Source organism: Eschrichtius robustus, chromosome X, assembly GCF_028021215.1.
Source record: "Eschrichtius robustus isolate mEscRob2 chromosome X, mEscRob2.pri, whole genome shotgun sequence".
In the NCBI taxonomy this organism is placed as follows: Eukaryota; Metazoa; Chordata; class Mammalia; order Artiodactyla; family Eschrichtiidae; genus Eschrichtius; species Eschrichtius robustus.
Genome location: NC_090845.1, coordinates 23059723 through 23085865, shown reverse-complemented (window position 1 = coordinate 23085865; position 26143 = coordinate 23059723). Strand labels below are relative to the sequence as shown.

Sequence of the window (26143 nt, the reverse complement as noted above, 5' to 3'; positions counted from 1 at the left end):
ATCCCACCCCTCTAGGTGGTCACAAAGCACCGAGCTGATCTCCCTGTGCTAAGCGACTGCTTCCCGCTAGCTCTCTGTTTGACATTTGGTAGTGTATATATGTCCATGCCACTCTCTCACTTTGTCCCAGCTTCCCCTTCCCCTTCCCCGTATCCTCAGGTCCATGCTCTAGTAGGTCTGCATCTTTATTCCCATCTTGCCCCTAGGTTCTTCATGACCATATTTCTTTTTTCTTAGACTCCATATGTATGTGTTAGCATACGGTATTTGTTTTTCTCTTTCTGACTTACTTCGCTCTGTATGACAGACTCTAGGTCCATCCACCTCACTACAAATACCTCAATATGTAGGCTTTTTAAACTAGCTCCTTTTGCTAATCAGTATACATTTAAGTTTCTCTATATCTGTTTGTGGTTTGAAATGTCATTTCTCTTCATGGCTGAATAGCATTCCATCATGTGGACTACCACAGTTTGTTTACCCCTTCATCTGCTGAAGGTCATCTTGGTTGATTTCAGTTTTTGGCAACTATGAATTTGTGTACTCTTAACGTTGGTTTGAAGGCTTCCGGATGGACATAAGTTTTCAACTCTTTTGAGTAAATACCTAGGCGTTTAATTGCTAGATCATATGATAAGATTATGTTTAGCTTAAAAGAAACTTCCAGCCAGTTTCCAGACAGTGTGTCTCTATCACTTTGCATTCCCTTTAGCACTGAATGAGAGTTCCTATTGGTCCCCATCCTTGCCAGCATTTGGTATTGCCAGGTGTTTGTTTTTGTTTTAGCCATATTAATAGGTATCTCATTGTTGTTTAAATCCCAAACTCCCTGAAGACCTGTGATGTTGATCGTCTTTTCGTATGCTATTTGCCATCTGTGTGTATTTTTGGTGAGGCGTCTGTTCAGCTCTTTTCACCGCTGTTAAATTGACGTTTTTGTTTTCTTATCGTTGAGTTTTTTAAGAGTTCATTGTATATTTTTGATTCATGTTTATTATCAGATATGTGTCTTACAATTATTTTTTCCCAGTCTGCGGCTTGTCTTTTCATTCTCTTAATAGTACCTTTGACAGAGTAGAAGTTTTTAATTTTAATGAAGTTCAGCTTATCATTTTTCTCTCTCATGGATTGTGCTTTTGGTGTTGCGTCTAAAATCTCGTTGCCAAACCCAAGATTTTCTCCTATATTTCCTTCTGGTTTGGTTTGGTTTGGTTTGGTTTTGGTTTGGTTTGGTTTGGTTTTCCCACTCCGCATGGCAGGCAGGATCTTAGTTCCCTGACCAAGGATCAAACCCATGCCCCCTGCCGTGGAAGTGCAGTCTTAACCACTGGACCATGAGGGAAGGCCCGGCTTTTTTTAAATTTTGAGTTTTCCATTTAGGTCTGTGATCCATTTTGAGTTAATTATTTTGAAACATGTAAAGTCTGTATCAACATTCTTTTTTGTTGTATGCGCACGTCTAGTTGTCCCAGCACTGTGAGTTAAAAGACTCCTTTCTCTATTGAGTTGCCTTTGCTCCTTTGTTAAAGATCAGTTGACTGTGTGAGGGGTCTATTTCTAGGTTTTCTATTCTGTGCCTTGGTCTATTTGTCTCTTCTTTTGCTAATAGTATGTGGTCTTGATTATCGTAGCTTTAAAGTCCGTTTTGAAATCCAGTAATATCAGTTCTCTGACTTTGATCTTCTTCGGTATTGATTTGAGTTGGTTATTATGGATCTTTTCATTTTTTATATACACTTTAGATTGTTTGTTGCTATCTACAGAATAACTTGCTGGAGTTTTGAGCAGAATTGTATTGAGTGTATAAATCAAGTTGGGAGTAACTGACATCTCAACAATCTTGCATCCTCCTATCCGTGAACATGGAGTGTTTCTCTATTTATTTAGATCTCCTTTAATTTTTTTCAGTGACGTTTGTATTTCTCATATAAATCTTATACGTATATTTTTAAGAATTATTTATAATCAATCTTTTTTTGGTGCTAATGTAAATGGCATTAGGTTTTTCAATTGCAAATTCCATTTGTTTATCGGACAACAATTGACTGTTGAGTATTAACCTTGGCTGATTAATACCAGGAGTTTTCTTGTTGTTGATTACTTGAGATTTCCTACATAGACAGTTAGGTCATCTGTGAGCAAAAACAGCATTTACACTTGACTGCTCTCATCTGGAACCTCCTCTCTTTCTCACCCCTTGTTTTAACTTGTCATTTATTTAGCTCTTAGAGTGTGTCTCACCATCTTCTTGATATGGCGGCAGCTCCTAGGCTCTAAAGTTCTATGGACAGTGGCTCAGTCTTCTTTTTCTTACCATCCCCAGTTCTGCCATGGAGCCTTCCAAAGAGTAGATGCTCAATTAATGGTTGGGAATAAGAGTGGCAACGATAAGGAGGTCTACTTTATTATTGTTTAATTTCTCTCACAATCTTGAATAATCTAAGAAAACATCTTTCAGTTTTACAAAAAGAAGCACTAAAAGAATAAACCAAACCAAAAATGTACCACCATTTACTCTTTTTCTTTTCTTTTTTACTGGACCCACATTATTTAACTGCCGAGTCTATTCACAGTTCCATGGAAATCCCTCTTCCATTGCTGTGTTTTCTTGTTCGAGGTCATAAAATAAATGGAAGGTTTCTAAATTTGTTTTATAAAATATCAAAACTTTAGCTTGTACCTGACAAAAGTAATGAATTGTGTGATCCATACTGTCACCAGCAGAATGGCGATTTCCGTGGTTCTTGCCCTCCCAAAGAGGAAGAATTCAGTCGAGAGGCGTAGAGCAGTTTTAAGTAGCAAGAGTTCAGTTAAGCAGAGCAAAAAGTACACTCCCGAGAAAGCAGGAGAGCGGGCTGTCTGGAAACCAGAAGCAGCCCCGCAATGGGGTAGGGCCGTGTTTTGTAGAGTGGTGGTCCCTCCCTGTGTCCTGCGTTATTTGACTGAGAAATCGATTGACAGCTTTAGGTTATGTAACTTTCCTGCTAGTATGCAGGCACTTACCCATAAGCACCCAAGCAGAACCCATCGGGTGGGGCGGGGAAGCAAAAGCCGCAATGCTTAGTACAAATGAGGCATAATGAACCCTGGGTTACCGTGAGTCACCTTTTAGGTCTTGGTGCGCCTGCGTCAACCTGTGCCGGCGGTTTTGTCTTGCTTGGTCCTGGTATGGCTGGAAACCTAGCAGTGGTCCTTGACCACGAGAGGGAGGATCTCTGGGCATGCTCCAACCACCGGTGTCCAGGTAGGGGAGGGAAAGACGAACCGTCCAGGATGGGGCAGGCCCGCTCATCTGTGACTCGCTATCCTCATCTTGGCTCGCCCGGGCACCCTCTTCATATCCTGGGCAGGAAACCCCTGCATCACGACAGCTAGTGGCTGGGACCCCCTGAGGCTCCCGGGCGAGCGCCAGCAGCACGGGAGCTCGGGGGAGTACCCCGAGAAACAGAAGCGGGGGGAGGAGGGCGACTCTTCTCTCTCTGCTGCCGCCGCCGCCGCCGCCGCCGCCGCCGCCGCCGCCTCCGCCTCAGTGGCCTGGGCACCCTTGAGACTCTATGAGTCTCCCCCCGGGCCTGGTGGCGTCTCTCGCGGGCACGGCGCTTCCGCTTCTGGCCCCGAGGCACGATGACACAGGTCAGGGCCAGCAGGCGGGAGCGTGGGCAGGAAGGCAGGCAATGAGGGCACCTGGGGGGAGGGACAAGGAGGTGCTGTGAGCACCTTCAGCGGGGAGATTCCTCCCTGGCTTTAACCAAGGCCGCCTCTGCAGGGTCCTTGAGGGCACTGCTCGAGGACCCACAGGGCTCCCGTCCTCCTGCTCCGCCTGTCCCCTGAGACCCCTGTGGAGGACGGTAGAGTGAGCCTTGGGCTACAGGCTGCCAGCCTACCTGAGTGTCCCTGGGGTGACAGAAGGGGGCTGCCAGTGGGACCTTCCGCGTTCTAGGGCGGGGAGTCTGCTCAGTTCATCTTCAGGGTCTTTAGGTGGACGGCAGCCAGGGCCTGGGCTTCCTCCTCTCTGTTGCTCTGCAGTTGACACCTCAGTGGTCCCGGGGACCCATGAGGAGGAAGTGAGGGGTGCCCCAGCTCACCGCCCTGACAGGGGGAACACAGTGCTGACAGCTCTGTGGAGTCCTTTCTATCCTGGGATCACTGGGTCCTCAGTCCCTATTCAGTGCTCTCAGTTGGCTTCACGTAGGGCCTGGGACCCACCCTTCTGCCCTCTAATGGCTTTACCTTCAGGCTAAGGATCTCACCTCCCTTAGACCTGATGTAAAGGAGCCTCGGCCCGACTGCCCTGTCCTGAGCCTTCAAGTGCTGAAAGCAGGGGCAAGGCTAGACTCTTTGTCGTCCCCACAGCTCAGGGGGTGGGGCATGTTCCCCTTAGTCGTCACTCAGCGTTCTCAGTTTGACTCCTGGGAAGGCCTGTGGCTCCTCTCTCTTTACCTGAGGACATGTGCTCGTAGAAAGGCCCACAGCTCTCTGAGACCCAGCAGAAGGAAGTGAGGGTAGCCTGATTTCCCACATCTACCTGTGGCCTCTGAAGGCAGAAAGCTGTGGCAGGCAAATCCAGGCCTTATTATGGTTGGCCGCACCAGTCCTCACTCAGGCTCCTCCGTTTGACTCCTGGCAAGACCTATAATTTCTCGCTCTCTTCACCTATTAACTGTCCTCACTTCTCTGTCACCCTGGGAGGAGTTAAGGGTTGCCTCTGCTCGGCCTGACATCTATCCAGGCGTCTCCCAGGACTGACGGCAGGGGAGAGATGATGCGCTGCCCCCATTGGTACGGTTTTCCTGCCCCACTCCAGCCTTAGGTCCTCACCCCAACTCCTAGCACAACCTGGAAATTTCCCCTATGCTGAGCCAGCCAGCCTCAGAGCAAAGTCCTCACCACCCTGAGTCCCCAGAAGTAGAAGTCACAGTAGGCCACGTGCAGCCACAGCTCTCTCTCAGGGGCTTCTGAGGACTAACAGCAGAGGGCAAGATTCTCCGGGCTCCACTCTTCTGGGGTTTGTGACCTCAATAGTCCTCACTGTGTCAGGATCTGGGACTCTTCCCTCTACTGACCTGAGTCCTCCAGAGCTGGAAGCAAGTGGGTGACACATCGAACTACCCCTGCCTGGGGCTTCCCAGGGCCGAAAGGGTGGTGGGGCTCTGTGTTCCTCTGTCTTTTCGGTTGGGCGTTCCCCTTGGTCCTCACTCAGAGTCCTTACACTGACCCTTCCCGTGACCTAGAGAGGCCTGTCCTCTCATACTGCAGCCTTTAATTCCCTGAGACCACCTAGGAGGATGTGAGGGTTGCCTCACGTGGGCATGACTGCCTGTGGTCACTCACGGCCGACAGTAAGGGAGGGATTCTGTGGCGTCCCCACTTTTATGATTTGGGTGGTTCCCTCAGTCCTCACGGTCCTCTGCTTGACTCTTGGCAGGACCTGGAACTCCTCCCTGTGCTAACGTGAGGCTGGCCCCTGAGACCAAGTGCCTCATCTACCGGAGATGCTCTAAAAGGACACGTGTGGGGCGCATCATGCCAACATTCCTGGATTTGCCGAGGGGAAGTATCCAGTGGCAGGGCTCTGTTCTAGGTGGAGTCCCTTTATCCTCATTTAGAGTCACTAGATTTCCAGTCTCTACTGAGTGAGGCTGTTCCCAATAGACCAAGGCCCTCGCCTCCCTGAGACCACTCCCAGTGGAAAGAGGGGGCACGTCAGCCAGAAAGCTTTGTCCTGGGCCGCCTGGGGCTGACATCAGGGGTGGTGGGACTCTGCATTCTCCTCTGTTCTGGAGTGAGTGGTCCCCTTGCTCCTCATTCAGGGTCCTCATCGTGATGCCTGACCAGACCCAGGACTCCGCCCTCCACTCCCCTGAAGCTGTGCTCCTCAGAACAAAGGCATTACCTTCTTGGAAATTCGGAATTGGAAGTCAGGATGAACCAGATCTGTCCAAAGCTGTTGGGGTCTTCTGAGGAGCAGGATTTTACAAGGCCCCACTCTTCTGGAGTCAGTGGCCCCTCAGTCCTAACTCAGGTTTCTTACCTTGACTTCAGGTAGCATATGGGACTCCAGCCTCCCTACTGACTGACTGTCTGCCAGCCTCAGGCCAAGGCTTTCACCTTCCTGAGACACCAGAAGGGGAGGTAAGAGACCTATTCCCTGGCTACCCCTGCCGGGGGCCTCTGTGTGGTCCCCTTTGTTATGGGGAGTCCACTCATCAGCACCCAGTGTCCTCACCCTGAATCGAATTAAGGCCTGTTAGGATCCCCTACTTGGGCAGGATTGGAGATGGCTGCCACAAGACCAAGGAACTCGCCTCCCTGAGAACCTCTCCACCCTTGCCCCGGAGGAAAAGAAGGGGTACCTTCAGACACACAGCTCTGCCCATGGCCACACAAGGGAGAAAGCAGGGTACACTTTGTGGGGCCCCCTTCTCTTCTAAGGTCCTCACCTTGAGTAACTATCAGAGGCTGGGACTCCTCCCTCCACTGACCTGAGGACACAGCTCTTAAACCAAGGCTTTTATGTCCCTGAGAAACTTGAAGAGTAAATGAGGAGATGCTGATCTTTTCAGGTTATCTGGCACTGCATATGTAGACGACCCCATTGTCACCGAATATTTTTTTTTTTTTATTCATACCATTCACTTATTCAGCGTTACTATTACCGTGTTCCAAAACAGTGCTTTGGGAACAGGGCCCCTATTTATCCCATGAGATACATTTTGGAGTGGTGAGAAGAAAAATGAATTAAAAGACATAAGGTCTGGCTTAGGCTGGGAGGAGTGGAAGAGTGTAGGCTCTAGACTATTCCCGACCAGGGGACTAGACCCAGCAGGGTCACTTAATCAGTCTTGTGAACTTGAGAAATTTGCAAGTTATTCACCTATAAAGGGAGTCTGCCAAATCCTATCCTGCATGAATGTTGGAATGTTATGTACTACATATAAAGCAGTGGCATACTCATTAAGAAATATTGGGTTTTTGATGAATGGCAGTTATGATGTGATTATTATGAACCCCCAAAATACCACCCTCCCATCAGAGTTTATTTTTAATCCAGTAGGTAGCGGAGAATATGCAGTGCACTAGGACAAAAGAAACAAATACTCACAAATGAGAAAGTTTAAAAGAAATGAGGCAAACCACGAATTAAATACCTTTTACTCTCTGTTTTCTCCATTTTTTGTTTCCAAATATTTTCTGTGGTCGTCTTTCACGTTTCCATGAAAATCTCTATTGCAGTGCCATGTTTTCTACTTGTGGATCATACAGAAAGTATATAGATGGTTCGTGAATTTCTTTTACATATACCAAAACTGTAACTTTAGAACTCTTTAAACAGCAATAAATATGCAAGCAATGTCATGCACGAATTCATATTCTTAAGAAAACACACTATCTATTACAAGATAAAAACATTTGAAAAAACCTAAATAAGTCAATAAATAAGGTATAGAGGTTACTAGTTTAAAACAGGAAGATAAATAAGATCTATACTTTGTTCCCTCCACCCCTCCTACTCTGCACTATTTAGGGGCTTGACTGCTCCCTTCCAAAACAAAGTGAACAAACTGCCCGCGGCCTCCCTCCCTAGATGTGGGAGGAGCTGCGGGGCCTTGGCCCTGGAAGTGCACTGCCCTCGGCCACAGCTGCAGCCCTGGCCGCGGCTCTCACTCCTGCTCTCTCTTCCTCATCTTGCAGAGCCTCCTCATAGAGATCTGGGAAGGCACTGGGGACGGTATCAGCGATCTTGGCCACAAACTCCAGCACTTTCATCTTGCTGGTTTCAGCCAGGGCTCTCGGGCCCCACAGGAACTCATAGCGCGGAGGATCGCTGTTGGGCACCTGGCGGTAGGTCAGGTACTTCTGCTGCACGAACTCTTCGCTGATGAGCCTCCTGGGCTCCCCAAAGATCGAGTGCCTCCTCCCAGCATACAACCCCAACGCATTGAGGAATTCCCAGATCTCCTCCTCGGTGGCACGGTTGCCCTTCTTGAAGATCACGCCCAGGAGAGTCATCAGGAGACCGGACGTGGGCAGCCCCGACTCACCACTCGGACTTCCCTCGCTGGGGAGGGCCAGCTTGCTGATGAGGGCGTAGGAGTGACGGCTGGGGTCGACTTCCTTCAGCTCGAGGCCAAAGACCAGCTCCATGCACTCAGAGGCTCTCCTGAGGATCTCAGGGAAGTGCTTCGTGTACTTCTTGCTGACAGCCTTCAGCATTTCTGCCTGCGGGATGGGCTCGTTCAGCTTGTACTTCTCCAGCAGGACCTGCACCAACGTGCTGGCCTTCATGGACAGAGGATCTCTCCAAGTGCTGTGAGTGGAAGGTGCTGCCTGGGAGGTACTTGCACTTTCCTCATCTTGGCTCGCCCGGGCACCCTCTTCATATCCTGGGCAGGAAACCCCTGCCTCACGAGAGCTAGTGGCTGGGGCTCCCTGAGGCTCCCGGCGAGCGCCAGCAGCACGGGAGCTCGGGGGAGTACCCCGAGAAACAGAAGCGGGGGAGGGGGGCGACTCTTCTCTCTCTGCCGCCGCCGCCGCCGCCGCCTCAGTGGCCTGGGCACCCTTGAGACTCTGAGTCTCCCCCCGGGCCTGGTGGCGTCTCTCGCGGGCACGGTGCTTCCTCTTCTGGCCCCGAGGCATGATGACACAGGTCAGGGCCAGCAGGCGGGAGTGTGGGCAGGAAGGCAGGCAATGAGGGCACCTGGGGGAGGGACAAGGAGATGCTGTGAGCACCTTCAGCGGGGAGATTCCTCCCTGGCTTTAACCAAGGCCGCCTCTGCAGGGTCCTTGAGGGCACTGCTCGAGGACCCACAGGGCTCCCGTTCTCCTGCTCCGCCTGTCCCCTGAGACCCCTGTGGAGGACGGCAGAGTGAGCCTTGGGGCACAGCCAGCCAGCCCTGCCTGGGCGGCACGGGGGTGACAGTGGGGGCTGGCAGGGGAGGTAGGTCCTCGCGGTTCCCATTCAGAGTCAGGATGACAGTTGCTGGCAAGACTCCCCCACCCCCCCCCCCACCCCCACCCCCACCCCATCCCGTCTGCTGCTCTGAAGTTGACACCACCATCTTCCATGACACCCAGGAGGAGGAAAGGAGGGAGCGTTCAGCCCACCACCGAAGGATCCTGGGACCCTCCCTTCTGCTGCCTGGTGATGGCCCCTTCAGAACAAAGCTCTAACCTCCCTTGGACCTGGCAGAGGAAAAGTACGGGCAGTCTCAGCCTGACAGTCCTTCCTTGGGAGTTTACGGGTTGGCAGGAGGGGACAGGCCATATTCTCTCTCGTCCCTTCTCTTCGGGGTGGGTGGCTCCCTTAGTCCTCACTCGGGGTCCTCCCTGGGCGGCCGGTGCAGCCTGGAGCTCCCCTCTTGCCCCGAGGGCCATCTGCTCGCACCAGTGCCGGCACCTCCTTGAGTCTCATTAGGAGGCAGTGAGGGTGACCACGCGGCCGCACGTGGCAGAGTTTTACCAAGCCTGCGGCGTGCGGCAGACAGGTCGAGGCCCTGTGGTTGGCGGCCCCACTGGTCCTCACTCAAGGGCTTGGGCTGACTCTTGGGGAGTGCTCAGGGACGCGCCTTCTGCTGGCCTGCACCTCCCCTCTCAGACAGCAGCCCTCCCTTCTCCGTGTGTGGCCGGAAGGAAGCGGCTGACAACAGGGGAGGGGTTCTGAGGTGCCCTTGCGACGGGGAGGACGGTCCTCACCCTGACTCCTCCCGTGCCCTGGAAATCCTCCCTCTGCTGACCTGCGGCCAGCCCCTCAGAACAAGGCCCCCTCCTCCCTGAGTCTCCCGCGTCCGTCCGCCCGCCCGCCCGCCCGCCCGCGTTCGCACTGAGGGAGCCCCTCCCGTCTTTAGACCTGCCCGGAGGCTCCCAGGCTGACGTCAGGGGCGGGGTCTGCGTGGCCGCCATTCTGGGGCGTGGAGCCCCTCGGACCCCACGAGGGTCCCGTCCTTCACTGCACAGGGCCTGGGGCGCTCCCTCTACTGAGCTGAGCCAGGGTCCACCAACCTCAGAGCGAGGCCTTCCTTGCCCGAGGCCCCGCGGGGGAAGCGGGTGGACTTGGGGCCTAACAGCCAGGCCCGAGCCTCTCGGGCCGAGAGCAGGGGCGGGGTGGGCGGGGTGAGCGGGGCCTGCGGGGCCACCTGTTTGCGGAGGGAAAGGGGATTGGGGGTGTCGGGGGCGTGTCCCCGCACTTCTAACTGGGGTCACCTCACACCTTGACACCTGACGAGACGTGGGACTCCTCCCGCGACTCACCCTCGCAGGACGGCAACTCTCAAAAATGGCCTCGCCCCCACAGCGTGGTTAGGAGGACGTCACTTCCGGTCGTGCGCATCTGGGCTCCAGGAGGACAGTAGGGGCGTGGCGGGGCGGGGGTGGGGCGGGGCCGGGCCGGGGCGGGGCGGGACGGGGAGGGGAGGTGTGGGGTGGTGCAGGCGGAGCTTCCCGCAGGACTGGCACGTGGGCCTTTCATTGACTCTTGGCAGGTCCTGGGACTTTTCCCTCCGCTGAGCTGAGTCAGCAGGCGTCCCACCTTGGCTCTCATTTCTGTCGGCGCCCCCGGCCGGAAGTATCTGGGGGCCTGAGCCTCACAGCCATGCCTGGGTCCCCCGAGACTGACAGTGAGGCCTCTTTGGGGCCCCCTGTTCTATGGTGGATGCTGCTCTCAATCCCCTCTCAGTGTCTTCTCTTGACTCCCTGTAGGTGCTGGGCTACCTCCCGTCTGCTGACCTGAGGCCAAGGCCTCGCATCAGAGACATCAGCTCCCTGAGACTGCTGGTGTGAAGTGCAGGCACATCTCATCTGGACACTTCTGCCTGGAGCCTCCCAGAGATGGCTGGTGCAGGTAAGATGAGCTGAGGGGAAAGGAGGCGAGACTCTCTTCTGTGGTTTGGAGCCCGTCAGGTCTCACTCAAGGTCCTCACACTGACTGCTGGCAGGGCCTGCGATTCCATTCCATCCTTCTCTGGTATGACTCCATCCCTGTCCCCAACCATGCCCCACAGAATCCCGGAGGAGTTAGTGAAGGGGCTCCTTAGCCTGACAGTTCTCACTGTGGTCTCTCTTTGTTGACATCAGGGGCATTGCCCAAAAGTTCAGAAATGAATTTCTGTCCTTTTGTACAACTGCTGTGTTACTTGCTATTCTCTTTGAGTCCGTGTGTGATAGTCCATTAAGATGATCATTTAAAAAGGCCAGTTGTCATCCACTAACAAAGTTTCAGATGGTTATCTCACAGCCTGTGGACCATACTGCCACATCCAGCCCAATCTTTGGTGTCCCATGCTCCTGGCATGCGGGCTCTGCAAGGCTGCCTCAGGTTCCTTCAGTGAAGCAGTAGAGATTCATGGTCCCAGAGCACAGTGGAAGAATCAAGGGCTCAAGTTTAAAGGCTTTTCTCTAATCAGTCCTGTCATCTGCCTCTCTTGCAGGCTACAGGCCTGTCTCGAATTCAGGGCATCCCCCTACCTGCCCACACTCAGGTTCTAGTTCAGTGGAGACTTACTGTCCCTCAGGGATTATTTAGCTTTGTGTTGTTGCTTTTGTTAATGTTTTCTCTTTATTCCTTCTGTAATTTTTCCATGGTTGATTTTGGGTACAGGAAACAGTAGCCCATGTTTGATTGTCATCAGCTGCTATGGATAAGGTACTAAATCTGTAAACGAATTAAGGAAAATCGATATTCTTACAATATCTGTGCCTCACGAATACACATAACATACTATTCTGGTTGAGACTTCTTTTTCCTAAGTCAGTCAGGAAATTCTTCTTATTGCCTCCATGTAGATTATATACATTTTTGTATGGTTTCTTTCTAGGTATGTTTTTTATATTATTGCTTTAGTCTATGGTGTATTTTCTTTTTTTTTTTTTTTTTTTTTTCCTTTTTTTTGATTTTTTTTAACATCTTTATTGGAGTAGAATTGCTTCACAATGGTGTGTTAGTTTCTGCTTTATAACAAAGTCAATCAGTTACACATATATCCCCATTATCTCTTCCCTCTTGCATCTCCCTCCCTCCCACCCTCCCTATCCCACCCCTCTAGGTGGTCACAAAGCACCGAGCTGATCTCCCTGTGCTAAGCGACTGCTTCCCGCTAGCTCTCTGTTTGACATTTGGTAGTGTATATATGTCCATGCCACTCTCTCACTTTGTCCCAGCTTCCCCTTCCCCTTCCCCGTATCCTCAGGTCCATGCTCTAGTAGGTCTGCATCTTTATTCCCATCTTGCCCCTAGGTTCTTCATGACCATATTTCTTTTTTCTTAGACTCCATATGTATGTGTTAGCATACGGTATTTGTTTTTCTCTTTCTGACTTACTTCGCTCTGTATGACAGACTCTAGGTCCATCCACCTCACTACAAATACCTCAATATGTAGGCTTTTTAAACTAGCTCCTTTTGCTAATCAGTATACATTTAAGTTTCTCTATATCTGTTTGTGGTTTGAAATGTCATTTCTCTTCACGGCTGAATAGCATTCCATCATGTGGACTACCACAGTTTGTTTACCCCTTCATCTGCTGAAGGTCATCTTGGTTGATTTCAGTTTTTGGCAACTATGAATTTGTGTACTCTTAACGTTGGTTTGAAGGCTTCCGGATGGACATAAGTTTTCAACTCTTTTGAGTAAATACCTAGGCGTTTAATTGCTAGATCATATGATAAGATTATGTTTAGCTTAAAAGAAACTTCCAGCCAGTTTCCAGACAGTGTGTCTCTATCACTTTGCATTCCCTTTAGCACTGAATGAGAGTTCCTATTGGTCCCCATCCTTGCCAGCATTTGGTATTGCCAGGTGTTTGTTTTTGTTTTAGCCATATTAATAGGTATCTCATTGTTGTTTAAATCCCAAACTCCCTGAAGACCTGTGATGTTGATCGTCTTTTCGTATGCTATTTGCCATCTGTGTGTATTTTTGGTGAGGCGTCTGTTCAGCTCTTTTCACCGCTGTTAAATTGACGTTTTTGTTTTCTTATCGTTGAGTTTTTTAAGAGTTCATTGTATATTTTTGATTCATGTTTATTATCAGATATGTGTCTTACAATTATTTTTTCCCAGTCTGCGGCTTGTCTTTTCATTCTCTTAATAGTACCTTTGACAGAGTAGAAGTTTTTAATTTTAATGAAGTTCAGCTTATCATTTTTCTCTCTCATGGATTGTGCTTTTGGTGTTGCGTCTAAAATCTCGTTGCCAAACCCAAGATTTTCTCCTGTATTTCCTTCTGGTTTGGTTTGGTTTGGTTTGGTTTTGGTTTGGTTTGGTTTGGTTTTCCCACTCCGCATGGCAGGCAGGATCTTAGTTCCCTGACCAAGGATCAAACCCATGCCCCCTGCCGTGGAAGTGCAGTCTTAACCACTGGACCATGAGGGAAGGCCCGGGCTTTTTTTAAATTTTGAGTTTTCCATTTAGGTCTGTGATCCATTTTGAGTTAATTATTTTGAAACATGTAAAGTCTGTATCAACATTCTTTTTTGTTGTATGCGCACGTCTAGTTGTCCCAGCACTGTGAGTTAAAAGACTCCTTTCTCTATTGAGTTGCCTTTGCTCCTTTGTTAAAGATCAGTTGACTGTGTGAGGGGTCTATTTCTAGGTTTTCTATTCTGTGCCTTGGTCTATTTGTCTCTTCTTTTGCTAATAGTATGTGGTCTTGATTATCGTAGCTTTAAAGTCCGTTTTGAAATCCAGTAATATCAGTTCTCTGACTTTGATCTTCTTCGGTATTGATTTGAGTTGGTTATTATGGATCTTTTCATTTTTTATATACACTTTAGATTGTTTGTTGCTATCTACAGAATAACTTGCTGGAGTTTTGAGCAGAATTGTATTGAGTGTATAAATCAAGTTGGGAGTAACTGACATCTCAACAATCTTGCATCCTCCTATCCGTGAACATGGAGTGTTTCTCTATTTATTTAGATCTCCTTTAATTTTTTTCAGTGACGTTTGTATTTCTCATATAAATCTTATACGTATATTTTTAAGAATTATTTATAATCAATCTTTTTTTGGTGCTAATGTAAATGGCATTAGGTTTTTCAATTGCAAATTCCATTTGTTTATCGGACAACAATTGACTGTTGAGTATTAACCTTGGCTGATTAATACCAGGAGTTTTCTTGTTGTTGATTACTTGAGATTTCCTACATAGACAGTTAGGTCATCTGTGAGCAAAAACAGCATTTACACTTGACTGCTCTCATCTGGAACCTCCTCTCTTTCTCACCCCTTGTTTTAACTTGTCATTTATTTAGCTCTTAGAGTGTGTCTCACCATCTTCTTGATATGGCGGCAGCTCCTAGGCTCTAAAGTTCTATGGACAGTGGCTCAGTCTTCTTTTTCTTACCATCCCCAGTTCTGCCATGGAGCCTTCCAAAGAGTAGATGCTCAATTAATGGTTGGGAATAAGAGTGGCAACGATAAGGAGGTCTACTTTATTATTGTTTAATTTCTCTCACAATCTTGAATAATCTAAGAAAACATCTTTCAGTTTTACAAAAAGAAGCACTAAAAGAATAAACCAAACCAAAAATGTACCACCATTTACTCTTTTTCTTTTCTTTTTTACTGGACCCACATTATTTAACTGCCGAGTCTATTCACAGTTCCATGGAAATCCCTCTTCCATTGCTGTGTTTTCTTGTTCGAGGTCATAAAAAAAATGGAAGGTTTCTAAATTTGTTTTATAAAATATCAAAACTTTAGCTTGTACCTGACAAAAGTAATGAATTGTGTGATCCATACTGTCACCAGCAGAATGGCGATTTCCGTGGTTCTTGCCCTCCCAAAGAGGAAGAATTCAGTCGAGAGGCGTAGAGCAGTTTTAAGTAGCAAGAGTTCAGTTAAGCAGAGCAAAAAGTACACTCCCGAGAAAGCAGGAGAGCGGGCTGTCTGGAAACCAGAAGCAGCCCCGCAATGGGGTAGGGCCGTGTTTTGTAGAGTGGTGGTCCCTCCCTGTGTCCTGCGTTATTTGACTGAGAAATCGATTGACAGCTTTAGGTTATGTAACTTTCCTGCTAGTATGCAGGCACTTACCCATAAGCACCCAAGCAGAACCCATCGGGTGGGGCGGGGAAGCAAAAGCCGCAATGCTAAGTTAGTACAAATGAGGCATAATGAACCCTGGGTTACCGTGAGTCACCTTTTAGGTCTTGGTGCGCCTGCGTCAACCTGTGCCGGCGGTTTTGTCTTGCTTGGTCCTGGTATGGCTGGAAACCTAGCAGTGGTCCTTGACCACGAGAGGGAGGATCTCTGGGCATGCTCCAACCACCGGTGTCCAGGTAGGGGAGGGAAAGACGAACCGTCCAGGATGGGGCAGGCCCGCTCATCTGTGACTCGCTATCCTCATCTTGGCTCGCCCGGGCACCCTCTTCATATCCTGGGCAGGAAACCCCTGCATCACGACAGCTAGTGGCTGGGACCCCCTGAGGCTCCCGGGCGAGCGCCAGCAGCACGGGAGCTCGGGGGAGTACCCCGAGAAACAGAAGCGGGGGGAGGAGGGCGACTCTTCTCTCTCTGCTGCCGCCGCCGCCGCCGCCGCCGCCGCCGCCGCCGCCTCCGCCTCAGTGGCCTGGGCACCCTTGAGACTCTATGAGTCTCCCCCCGGGCCTGGTGGCGTCTCTCGCGGGCACGGCGCTTCCGCTTCTGGCCCCGAGGCACGATGACACAGGTCAGGGCCAGCAGGCGGGAGCGTGGGCAGGAAGGCAGGCAATGAGGGCACCTGGGGGGAGGGACAAGGAGGTGCTGTGAGCACCTTCAGCGGGGAGATTCCTCCCTGGCTTTAACCAAGGCCGCCTCTGCAGGGTCCTTGAGGGCACTGCTCGAGGACCCACAGGGCTCCCGTCCTCCTGCTCCGCCTGTCCCCTGAGACCCCTGTGGAGGACGGTAGAGTGAGCCTTGGGCTACAGGCTGCCAGCCTACCTGAGTGTCCCTGGGGTGACAGAAGGGGGCTGCCAGTGGGACCTTCCGCGTTCTAGGGCGGGGAGTCTGCTCAGTTCATCTTCAGGGTCTTTAGGTGGACGGCAGCCAGGGCCTGGGCTTCCTCCTCTCTGTTGCTCTGCAGTTGACACCTCAGTGGTCCCGGGGGACCCATGAGGAGGAAGTGAGGGGTGCCCCAGCTCACCGCCCTGACAGGGGGAACACAGTGCTGACAGCTCTGTGGAGTCCTTTCTATCCTGGGATCACTGGGTCCTCAGTCCCTATTCAGTGCTCTCAGTTGGCTTCACGTAGGGCCTGGGACCCACCCTTCTGCCCTCTAATGGCTTTACCTTCAGGCTAAGGATCTCACCTCCCTTAGACCTGATGTAAAGGAGCCTCGGCCCGACTGCCCTGTCCTGAGCCTTCAAGTGCTGAAAGCAGGGGCAAGGCTAGACTCTTTGTCGTCCCCACAGCTCAGGGGGTGGGGCATGTTCCCCTTAGTCGTCACTCAGCGTTCTCAGTTTGACTCCTGGGAAGGCCTGTGGCTCCTCTCTCTTTACCTGAGGACATGTGCTCGTAGAAAGGCCCACAGCTCTCTGAGACCCAGCAGAAGGAAGTGAGGGTAGCCTGATTTCCCACATCTACCTGTGGCCTCTGAAGGCAGAAAGCTGTGGCAGGCAAATCCAGGCCTTATTATGGTTGGCCGCACCAGTCCTCACTCAGGCTCCTCCGTTTGACTCCTGGCAAGACCTATAATTTCTCGCTCTCTTCACCTAGTAACTGTCCTCACTTCTCTGTCACCCTGGGAGGAGTTAAGGGTTGCCTCTGCTCGGCCTGACATCTATCCAGGCGTCTCCCAGGACTGACGGCAGGGGAGAGATGATGCGCTGCCCCCATTGGTACGGTTTTCCTGCCCCACTCCAGCCTTAGGTCCTCACCCCAACTCCTAGCACAACCTGGAAATTTCCCCTATGCTGAGCCAGCCAGCCTCAGAGCAAAGTCCTCACCACCCTGAGTCCCCAGAAGTAGAAGTCACAGTAGGCCACGTGCAGCCACAGCTCTCTCTCAGGGGCTTCTGAGGACTAACAGCAGAGGGCAAGATTCTCCGGGCTCCACTCTTCTGGGGTTTGTGACCTCAATAGTCCTCACTGTGTCAGGATCTGGGACTCTTCCCTCTACTGACCTGAGTCCTCCAGAGCTGGAAGCAAGTGGGTGACACATCGAACTACCCCTGCCTGGGGCTTCCCAGGGCCGAAAGGGTGGTGGGGCTCTGTGTTCCTCTGTCTTTTCGGTTGGGCGTTCCCCTTGGTCCTCACTCAGAGTCCTTACACTGACCCTTCCCGTGACCTAGAGAGGCCTGTCCTCTCATACTGCAGCCTTTAATTCCCTGAGACCACCTAGGAGGATGTGAGGGTTGCCTCACGTGGGCATGACTGCCTGTGGTCACTCACGGCCGACAGTAAGGGAGGGATTCTGTGGCGTCCCCACTTTTATGATTTGGGTGGTTCCCTCAGTCCTCACGGTCCTCTGCTTGACTCTTGGCAGGACCTGGAACTCCTCCCTGTGCTAACGTGAGGCTGGCCCCTGAGACCAAGTGCCTCATCTACCGGAGATGCTCTAAAAGGACACGTGTGGGGCGCATCATGCCAACATTCCTGGATTTGCCGAGGGGAAGTATCCAGTGGCAGGGCTCTGTTCTAGGTGGAGTCCCTTTATCCTCATTTAGAGTCACTAGATTTCCAGTCTCTACTGAGTGAGGCTGTTCCCAATAGACCAAGGCCCTCGCCTCCCTGAGACCCACTCCCAGTGGAAAGAGGGGGCACGTCAGCCAGAAAGCTTTGTCCTGGGCCGCCTGGGGCTGACATCAGGGGTGGTGGGACTCTGCATTCTCCTCTGTTCTGGAGTGAGTGGTCCCCTTGCTCCTCATTCAGGGTCCTCATCGTGATGCCTGACCAGACCCAGGACTCCGCCCTCCACTCCCCTGAAGCTGTGCTCCTCAGAACAAAGGCATTACCTTATGGAAATTCGGAATTGGAAGTCAGGATGAACCAGATCTGTCCAAAGCTGTTGGGGTCTTCTGAGGAGCAGGATTTTACAAGGCCCCACTCTTCTGGAGTCAGTGGCCCCTCAGTCCTAACTCAGGTTTCTTACCTTGACTTCAGGTAGCATATGGGACTCCAGCCTCCCTACTGACTGACTGTCTGCCAGCCTCAGGCCAAGGCTTTCACCTTCCTGAGACACCAGAAGGGGAGGTAAGAGACCTATTCCCTGGCTACCCCTGCCGGGGGCCTCTGTGTGGTCCCCTTTGTTATGGGGAGTCCACTCATCAGCACCCAGTGTCCTCACCCTGAATCGAATTAAGGCCTGTTAGGATCCCCTACTTGGGCAGGATTGGAGATGGCTGCCACAAGACCAAGGAACTCGCCTCCCTGAGAACCTCTCCACCCTTGCCCCGGAGGAAAAGAAGGGGTACCTTCAGACACACAGCTCTGCCCATGGCCACACAAGGGAGAAAGCAGGGTACACTTTGTGGGGCCCCCTTCTCTTCTAAGGTCCTCACCTTGAGTAACTATCAGAGGCTGGGACTCCTCCCTCCACTGACCTGAGGACACAGCTCTTAAACCAAGGCTTTTATGTCCCTGAGAAACTTGAAGAGCAAATGAGGAGATGCTGATCTTTTCAGGTTATCTGGCACTGCATATGTAGACGACCCCATTGTCACCGAATATTTTTTTTTTTTTATTCATACCATTCACTTATTCAGCGTTACTATTACCGTGTTCCAAAACAGTGCTTTGGGAACAGGGCCCCTATTTATCCCATGAGATACATTTTGGAGTGGTGAGAAGAAAAATGAATTAAAAGACATAAGGTCTGGCTTAGGCTGGGAGGAGTGGAAGAGTGTAGGCTCTAGACTATTCCCGACCAGGGGACTAGACCCAGCAGGGTCACTTAATCAGTCTTGTGAACTTGAGAAATTTGCAAGTTATTCACCTATAAAGGGAGTCTGCCAAATCCTATCCTGCATGAATGTTGGAATGTTATGTACTACATATAAAGCAGTGGCATACTCATTAAGAAATACTGGGTTTTTGATGAATGGCAGTTATGATGTGATTATTATGAACCCCCAAAATACCACCCTCCCATCAGAGTTTATTTTTAATCCAGTAGGTAGCAGAGAATATGCAGTGCACTAGGACAAAAGAAACAAATACTCACAAATGAGAAAGTTTAAAAGAAATGAGGCAAACCACGAATTAAATACCTTTTACTCTCTGTTTTCTCCATTTTTTGTTTCCAAATATTTTCTGTGGTCGTCTTTCACGTTTCCATGAAAATCTCTATTGCAGTGCCATGTTTTCTACTTGTGGATCATACAGAAAGTATATAGATGGTTCGTGAATTTCTTTTACATATACCAAAACTGTAACTTTAGAACTCTTTAAACAGCAATAAATATGCAAGCAATGTCATGCACGAATTCATATTCTTAAGAAAACACACTATCTATTACAAGATAAAAACATTTGAAAAAACCTAAATAAGTCAATAAATAAGGTATAGAGGTTACTAGTTTAAAACAGGAAGATAAATAAGATCTATACTTTGTTCCCTCCACCCCTCCTACTCTGCACTATTTAGGAGCTTGACTGCTCCCTTCCAAAACAAAGTGAACAAACTGCCCGCGGCCTCCCTCCCTAGATGTGGGAGGAGCTGCGGGGCCTTGGCCCTGGAAGTGCACTGCCCTCGGCCACAGCTGCAGCCCTGGCCGCGGCTCTCACTCCTGCTCTCTCTTCCTCATCTTGCAGAGCCTCCTCATAGAGATCTGGGAAGGCACTGGGGACGGTATCAGCGATCTTGGCCACAAACTCCAGCACTTTCATCTTGCTGGTTTCAGCCAGGGCTCTCGGGCCCCACAGGAACTCATAGCGCGGAGGATCGCTGTTGGGCACCTGGCGGTAGGTCAGGTACTTCTGCTGCACGAACTCTTCGCTGATGAGCCTCCTGGGCTCCCCAAAGATCGAGTGCCTCCTCCCAGCATACAACCCCAACGCATTGAGGAATTCCCAGATCTCCTCCTCGGTGGCACGGTTGCCCTTCTTGAAGATCACGCCCAGGAGAGTCATCAGGAGACCGGACGTGGGCAGCCCCGACTCACCACTCGGACTTCCCTCGCTGGGGAGGGCCAGCTTGCTGATGAGGGCGTAGGAGTGACGGCTGGGGTCGACTTCCTTCAGCTCGAGGCCAAAGACCAGCTCCATGCACTCAGAGGCTCTCCTGAGGATCTCAGGGAAGTGCTTCGTGTACTTCTTGCTGACAGCCTTCAGCATTTCTGCCTGCGGGATGGGCTCGTTCAGCTTGTACTTCTCCAGCAGGACCTGCACCAACGTGCTGGCCTTCATGGACAGAGGATCTCTCCAAGTGCTGTGAGTGGAAGGTGCTGCCTGGGAGGTACTTGCACTTTCCTCATCTTGGCTCGCCCGGGCACCCTCTTCATATCCTGGGCAGGAAACCCCTGCCTCACGAGAGCTAGTGGCTGGGGCTCCCTGAGGCTCCCGGCGAGCGCCAGCAGCACGGGAGCTCGGGGGAGTACCCCGAGAAACAGAAGCGGGGGAGGGGGGCGACTCTTCTCTCTCTGCCGCCGCCGCCGCCGCCGCCTCAGTGGCCTGGGCACCCTTGAGACTCTGAGTCTCCCCCCGGGCCTGGTGGCGTCTCTCGCGGGCACGGTGCTTCCTCTTCTGGCCCCGAGGCATGATGACACAGGTCAGGGCCAGCAGGCGGGAGTGTGGGCAGGAAGGCAGGCAATGAGGGCACCTGGGGGAGGGACAAGGAGATGCTGTGAGCACCTTCAGCGGGGAGATTCCTCCCTGGCTTTAACCAAGGCCGCCTCTGCAGGGTCCTTGAGGGCACTGCTCGAGGACCCACAGGGCTCCCGTTCTCCTGCTCCGCCTGTCCCCTGAGACCCCTGTGGAGGACGGCAGAGTGAGCCTTGGGGCACAGCCAGCCAGCCCTGCCTGGGCGGCACGGGGGTGACAGTGGGGGCTGGCAGGGGAGGTAGGTCCTCGCGGTTCCCATTCAGAGTCAGGATGACAGTTGCTGGCAAGACTCCCCCACCCCCCCCCACCCCCACCCCCACCCCATCCCGTCTGCTGCTCTGAAGTTGACACCACCATCTTCCATGACACCCAGGAGGAGGAAAGGAGGGAGCGTTCAGCCCACCACCGAAGGATCCTGGGACCCTCCCTTCTGCTGCCTGGTGATGGCCCCTTCAGAACAAAGCTCTAACCTCCCTTGGACCTGGCAGAGGAAAAGTACGGGCAGTCTCAGCCTGACAGTCCTTCCTTGGGAGTTTACGGGTTGGCAGGAGGGGACAGGCCATATTCTCTCTCGTCCCTTCTCTTCGGGGTGGGTGGCTCCCTTAGTCCTCACTCGGGGTCCTCCCTGGGCGGCCGGTGCAGCCTGGAGCTCCCCTCTTGCCCCGAGGGCCATCTGCTCGCACCAGTGCCGGCACCTCCTTGAGTCTCATTAGGAGGCAGTGAGGGTGACCACGCGGCCGCACGTGGCAGAGTTTTACCAAGCCTGCGGCGTGCGGCAGACAGGTCGAGGCCCTGTGGTTGGCGGCCCCACTGGTCCTCACTCAAGGGCTTGGGCTGACTCTTGGGGAGTGCTCAGGGACGCGCCTTCTGCTGGCCTGCACCTCCCCTCTCAGACAGCAGCCCTCCCTTCTCCGTGTGTGGCCGGAAGGAAGCGGCTGACAACAGGGGAGGGGTTCTGAGGTGCCCTTGCGACGGGGAGGACGGTCCTCACCCTGACTCCTCCCGTGCCCTGGAAATCCTCCCTCTGCTGACCTGCGGCCAGCCCCTCAGAACAAGGCCCCCTCCTCCCTGAGTCTCCCGCGTCCGTCCGTCCGCCCGCCCGCCCGCCCGCGTTCGCACTGAGGGAGCCCCTCCGTCTTTAGACCTGCCCGGAGGCTCCCAGGCTGACGTCAGGGGCGGGGTCTGCGTGGCCGCCATTCTGGGGCGTGGAGCCCCTCGGACCCCACGAGGGTCCCGTCCTTCACTGCACAGGGCCTGGGGCGCTCCCTCTACTGAGCTGAGCCAGGGTCCACCAACCTCAGAGCGAGGCCTTCCTTGCCCGAGGCCCCGCGGGGGAAGCGGGTGGACTTGGGGCCTAACAGCCAGGCCCGAGCCTCTCGGGCCGAGAGCAGGGGCGGGGTGGGCGGGGTGAGCGGGGCCTGCGGGGCCACCTGTTTGCGGAGGGAAAGGGGATTGGGGGTGTCGGGGGCGTGTCCCCGCACTTCTAACTGGGGTCACCTCACACCTTGACACCTGACGAGACGTGGGACTCCTCCCGCGACTCACCCTCGCAGGACGGCAACTCTCAAAAATGGCCTCGCCCCCACAGCGTGGTTAGGAGGACGTCACTTCCGGTCGTGCGCATCTGGGCTCCAGGAGGACAGTAGGGGCGGGGCGGGGCGGGGCGGGGGTGGGGCGGGGCCGGGCCGGGGCGGGGCGGGACGGGGAGGGGAGGTGTGGGGTGGTGCAGGCGGAGCTTCCCGCAGGACTGGCACGTGGGCCTTTCATTGACTCTTGGCAGGTCCTGGGACTTTTCCCTCCGCTGAGCTGAGTCAGCAGGCGTCCCACCTTGGCTCTCATTTCTGTCGGCGCCCCCGGCCGGAAGTATCTGGGGGCCTGAGCCTCACAGCCATGCCTGGGTCCCCCGAGACTGACAGTGAGGCCTCTTTGGGGCCCCCTGTTCTATGGTGGATGCTGCTCTCAATCCCCTCTCAGTGTCTTCTCTTGACTCCCTGTAGGTGCTGGGCTACCTCCCGTCTGCTGACCTGAGGCCAAGGCCTCGCATCAGAGACATCAGCTCCCTGAGACTGCTGGTGTGAAGTGCAGGCACATCTCATCTGGACACTTCTGCCTGGAGCCTCCCAGAGATGGCTGGTGCAGGTAAGATGAGCTGAGGGGAAAGGAGGCGAGACTCTCTTCTGTGGTTTGGAGCCCGTCAGGTCTCACTCAAGGTCCTCACACTGACTGCTGGCAGGGCCTGCGATTCCATTCCATCCTTCTCTGGTATGACTCCATCCCTGTCCCCAACCATGCCCCACAGAATCCCGGAGGAGTTAGTGAAGGGGCTCCTTAGCCTGACAGTTCTCACTGTGGTCTCTCTTTGTTGACATCAGGGGCATTGCCCAAAAGTTCAGAAATGAATTTCTGTCCTTTTGTACAACTGCTGTGTTACTTGCTATTCTCTTTGAGTCCGTGTGTGATAGTCCATTAAGATGATCATTTAAAAAGGCCAGTTGTCATCCACTAACAAAGTTTCAGATGGTTATCTCACAGCCTGTGGACCATACTGCCACATCCAGCCCAATCTTTGGTGTCCCATGCTCCTGGCATGCGGGCTCTGCAAGGCTGCCTCAGGTTCCTTCAGTGAAGCAGTAGAGATTCATGGTCCCAGAGCACAGTGGAAGAATCAAGGGCTCAAGTTTAAAGGCTTTTCTCTAATCAGTCCTGTCATCTGCCTCTCTTGCAGGCTACAGGCCTGTCTCGAATTCAGGGCATCCCCCTACCTGCCCACACTCAGGTTCTAGTTCAGTGGAGACTTACTGTCCCTCAGGGATTATTTAGCTTTGTGTTGTTGCTTTTGTTAATGTTTTCTCTTTATTCCTTCTGTAATTTTTCCATGGTTGATTTTGGGTACAGGAAACAGTAGCCCATGTTTGATTGTCATCAGCTGCTATGGATAAGGTACTAAATCTGTAAACGAATTAAGGAAAATCGATATTCTTACAATATCTGTGCCTCACGAATACACATAACATACTATTCTGGTTGAGACTTCTTTTTCCTAAGTCAGTCAGGAAATTCTTCTTATTGCCTCCATGTAGATTATATACATTTTTGTATGGTTTCTTTCTAGGTATGTTTTTTATATTATTGCTTTAGTCTATGGTGTATTTTCTTTTTTTTTTTTTTTTTTTTTTCCTTTTTTTTGATTTTTTTTAACATCTTTATTGGAGTAGAATTGCTTCACAATGGTGTGTTCGTTTCTGCTTTATAACAAAGTCAATCAGTTACACATATATCCCCATTATCTCTTCCCTCTTGCATCTCCCTCCCTCCCACCCTCCCTATCCCACCCCTCTAGGTGGTCACAAAGCACCGAGCTGATCTCCCTGTGCTAAGCGACTGCTTCCCGCTAGCTCTCTGTTTGACATTTGGTAGTGTATATATGTCCATGCCACTCTCTCACTTTGTCCCAGCTTCCCCTTCCCCTTCCCCGTATCCTCAGGTCCATGCTCTAGTAGGTCTGCATCTTTATTCCCATCTTGCCCCTAGGTTCTTCATGACCATATTTCTTTTTTCTTAGACTCCATATGTATGTGTTAGCATACGGTATTTGTTTTTCTCTTTCTGACTTACTTCGCTCTGTATGACAGACTCTAGGTCCATCCACCTCACTACAAATACCTCAATATGTAGGCTTTTTAAACTAGCTCCTTTTGCTAATCAGTATACATTTAAGTTTCTCTATATCTGTTTGTGGTTTGAAATGTCATTTCTCTTCATGGCTGAATAGCATTCCATCATGTGGACTACCACAGTTTGTTTACCCCTTCATCTGCTGAAGGTCATCTTGGTTGATTTCAGTTTTTGGCAACTATGAATTTGTGTACTCTTAACGTTGGTTTGAAGGCTTCCGGATGGACATAAGTTTTCAACTCTTTTGAGTAAATACCTAGGCGTTTAATTGCTAGATCATATGATAAGATTATGTTTAGCTTAAAAGAAACTTCCAGCCAGTTTCCAGACAGTGTGTCTCTATCACTTTGCATTCCCTTTAGCACTGAATGAGAGTTCCTATTGGTCCCCATCCTTGCCAGCATTTGGTATTGCCAGGTGTTTGTTTTTGTTTTAGCCATATTAATAGGTATCTCATTGTTGTTTAAATCCCAAACTCCCTGAAGACCTGTGATGTTGATCGTCTTTTCGTATGCTATTTGCCATCTGTGTGTATTTTTGGTGAGGCGTCTGTTCAGCTCTTTTCACCGCTGTTAAATTGACGTTTTTGTTTTCTTATCGTTGAGTTTTTTAAGAGTTCATTGTATATTTTTGATTCATGTTTATTATCAGATATGTGTCTTACAATTATTTTTTCCCAGTCTGCGGCTTGTCTTTTCATTCTCTTAATAGTACCTTTGACAGAGTAGAAGTTTTTAATTTTAATGAAGTTCAGCTTATCATTTTTCTCTCTCATGGATTGTGCTTTTGGTGTTGCGTCTAAAATCTCGTTGCCAAACCCAAGATTTTCTCCTATATTTCCTTCTGGTTTGGTTTGGTTTGGTTTGGTTTTGGTTTGGTTTGGTTTTGTTTTCCCACTCCGCATGGCAGGCAGGATCTTAGTTCCCTGACCAAGGATCAAACCCATGCCCCCTGCCGTGGAAGTGCAGTCTTAACCACTGGACCATGAGGGAAGGCCCGGGCTTTTTTTAAATTTTGAGTTTTCCATTTAGGTCTGTGATCCATTTTGAGTTAATTATTTTGAAACATGTAAAGTCTGTATCAACATTCTTTTTTGTTGTATGCGCACGTCTAGTTGTCCCAGCACTGTGAGTTAAAAGACTCCTTTCTCTATTGAGTTGCCTTTGCTCCTTTGTTAAAGATCAGTTGACTGTGTGAGGGGTCTATTTCTAGGTTTTCTATTCTGTGCCTTGGTCTATTTGTCTCTTCTTTTGCTAATAGTATGTGGTCTTGATTATCGTAGCTTTAAAGTCCGTTTTGAAATCCAGTAATATCAGTTCTCTGACTTTGATCTTCTTCGGTATTGATTTGAGTTGGTTATTATGGATCTTTTCATTTTTTATATACACTTTAGATTGTTTGTTGCTATCTACAGAATAACTTGCTGGAGTTTTGAGCAGAATTGTATTGAGTGTATAAATCAAGTTGGGAGTAACTGACATATCAACAATCTTGCATCCTCCTATCCGTGAACATGGAGTGTTTCTCTATTTATTTAGATCTCCTTTAATTTTTTTCAGTGACGTTTGTATTTCTCATATAAATCTTATACGTATATTTTTAAGAATTATTTATAATCAATCTTTTTTTGGTGCTAATGTAAATGGCATTAGGTTTTTCAATTGCAAATTCCATTTGTTTATCGGACAACAATTGACTGTTGAGTATTAACCTTGGCTGATTAATACCAGGAGTTTTCT

At 50.9% G+C, this 26143-nt stretch overlaps 2 pseudogenes; both read right to left on the bottom strand.

The window, feature by feature from the left end:
- Nucleotides 1-7517: 7517 nt before the first annotated feature.
- Nucleotides 7518-8959, bottom strand: LOC137757178 (melanoma-associated antigen B4-like; annotated as a pseudogene).
- A 10587-nt stretch (nt 8960-19546) lies between these two features.
- LOC137757130 (melanoma-associated antigen B4-like) lies at nt 19547-20988 on the bottom strand (annotated as a pseudogene).
- Nucleotides 20989-26143: the final 5155 nt, after the last annotated feature.